Here is a 3,248-nt window from a genome sequence, read left to right as displayed (position 1 = left end):
TCCTAACTCTGAAAGGTTCTCGACTCCGAAGGAACCCCCGACTCCGAAGAAACCCTCAACTCCGAATGGATCCCAAACTCCTTGAAAAATTTCCCGATTCTGAAGGGAACCCACTCGTAGGTGAATGTTAGCCATTGCTCACGAAAGATGCGGGTAACGCTATTGTTCAATCCGGAAGTTATGGGTAACACTTTCATTTATTGTAAGAGACATGTGTAACATTAGCGGGAATCTCAAAACATATGGAGAACATGGGAACACAATCACTACTCTATAAAAGGTAGCCCACTCCTGCAGACAAAAGTATGCACACACACGCATTCAAATCATAACTATTATTCTTCGTTCTTCTTCCTCCATCCCCACCAAAAACAACTTAAGCATCAGAGTGACTATGTTGGAGAATCCCCAGCAGTCATTACCTTCTCTCCATATTTTCTCTCCCCAGGCCCTGGTGGACCTCTCCACAAGTCTTCATCGTTGCTTGGCCCTCAACGTCCTGGTCAACATAGACGCCTACACACTGTAGCTCGTCTATCGACATTCTCGAACGGGATCAAATATGAAAAGTGTTTGCCTTGCATGCAAGGGTGAGAAAAATTCAATTAAATTGAATAAACTAAATTGATCAAATTTAAAATTTGATTTGATTATTTTAGAATATATTTTTTAAAAAAATAATTTATTTAGTTAAATCGGTTTGGGTATAATTTTAAATTCTTATTCAATTAGACAAAATAAACCTAAATAAAAAATGAATGGATAAAAAAAAATTAGTTACGATGAATTCAATTAAGTATTATTGTGATTTATGATGGATTTTAAGTTTTAATTAGAAAATTTTAATTAATTAAATTTTTGAGTGAATTAATTGGTATTTTATCAATTTTATTTATTCAATTTAATCAATTTAATTAAATCAAAAAAATTCAATTTATTTATTTTTAATTAATTTAGTTAAATTTAATTCAATTCGATTTTAACCTAATACTCCACTTTAATTGCACGTCCCATTTTTTTTCTTTCAACTTTGCAAAACTTTTGGTCAATAAATAAAACATAATAATAAGTGTATTTATCACACTGATTATCTCACAACTCGAATGGTATTATAATGGTATTGCAGAACAATATATATTTCAATTTATTGTTATAAATAAAGAAGTCTCTCAAAATATATTTTGAAAGGATATTTCTTCCCATATTCTTAAATCTTAAATCTCCAGAGGTGGGATCTATAATTCACTACAAAAGAACACTAATTTAGGGACAAAATTTTGGAACAAAAATAATTCGTCCCCAAATTGAGATAAATTTAGCAACAAAAATAAATATCGACCCAAATTTCCAACGAAATTTGCAACAAAAATATTTCGTTTCAAGTTAGCAACAGAAAAATATTTCGTTGCTAAATTCGTCCCCAAATTTGGGACGAATAACAGATTCGTCCCAAATTTAGGGACAAATAACAGATTCGTCCCAAATTTAGGGACAAATCCTGGATTCGTCCCCAAATTTAGGGACGAATCCAGGATTCGTCCAAAAATCTGGGACGAATCCAGGATTCGACCCAAAATCTGGGACGAATCCAGGATTCGTCCCAGAATTGAAAATATTTAAAAAAAAGAAAAAAAAAACACGGAGGGCTTATATATTGACCTAGAGACATCAGAATTTCATGAAATAAATTTCTATGGATTCGTATTATTGTCCTGATCATAAATATATCATCATCCATAATTTTTAATTAATATTTTGAGAGATTCAATTTTTTAAATCAAATTAGGTCAAATTAGGATAAAAAATTCAAACAATCAATATATTTGGTCAAAAATATTTATAAATATATATTTACGCTCGGAATAATGATACGAACGCATAGAAACTTGTTTCATAAAATTTTGATATCTCTAGGTAGATGTTTTTTAAAACATATATAGTTTATGACTAAATTAAAAGTTATTATGCAACGCTTGTTAATAGATAAGTGATGGAAACATTAAATTTGGACCTAGAGATATCGGAATTGTATGAAATAAATTTCTATGGATTTGTATTCTTGTCCCGAACGTAAATATATCATCATCCATAATTTTTAATTAATATTTTGAGATATTCAATTTTTTAAATCAAATTAGGTCAATTAGGATAAAAAATTCAAACAATCAATATATTTGGTCAAAAATATTTATAAATATATATTTATGATCAGGACAATGATACGAACGCATAGAAACTTATTTCATAAAATTCTGATATCTTTAGGTCGATATATAAGTCTTACGATTTGATATATATTTTTTTAAAGTTTGGGACGAATCCAGGATTCGTCCCAAAATCTGGGACGAATCCAGAATTCGTCCCCAAATCTGGGAAGAATCCAGGATTCATCCCAGAATTGAAAATATTAAAAGAAAAAAGAAAAAAAAACGGAGGGCTTATATATTAACCTTGAGACATCGGAATTTCATGAAATAAATTTCTATGGATTTGTATTATTGTCCTGAACGTAAATATATCTTCATCCATAATTTTTAATTAATATTTTAAGATATTCAATTTTTTAAATCAAATTAGGTCAAATTAGGATAAAAAATTCAAACAATCAATATATTTGGTCAAAAATATTTATAAATATATATTTATGATCAGGACAATGATACGAACATATAGAAACTTGTTTCATAAAATTCTGATGTCTCTAGATCGATATATAAGCCTTACGATTTGATATATATATTTTTAAAGTTTGGGACGAATCCTGGATTCGTCCCAAAATCTGGGACGAATCCAGGATTCGTCCCAGAATTGAAAATATTAAAAAAAAAACGGAGGGCTTATATATTGACCTAGAGACATCAGAATTTCATGAAATAAATTTCTATGGATTTATATTATTGTCCTAAATGTAAATATATCGTCATCCATAATTTTTAATTAATATTTTGAGATATTCAATTTTTTAAATCAAATTAGGTCAAATTAGGATAAAAAATTCAAACAATCAATATATTTGGTCAAAAATATTTATAAATATATATTTATGATCAGGACAATGATACGAACGCATAGAAACTTGTTTCATAAAATTCTGATGTCTCTAGGTCGATATATAAGCCTTACGATTTGATATATATTTTTTTAAAGTTTGGGACGAATCCAGGATTCGTCCCAGAATTGAAAATATTAAAAAAAAAAAGAAAAAAAAAACAGAGGGCTTATATATTGACCTAGAGATATCAGAATTT

This window comes from Zingiber officinale, chromosome 1A (assembly GCF_018446385.1).
Source record: "Zingiber officinale cultivar Zhangliang chromosome 1A, Zo_v1.1, whole genome shotgun sequence".
NCBI lineage: Eukaryota > Viridiplantae > Streptophyta > Magnoliopsida > Zingiberales > Zingiberaceae > Zingiber > Zingiber officinale.
The sequence above is the reverse complement of the archived record's forward strand: the minus strand, read 5'-3'. Positions refer to the sequence as shown.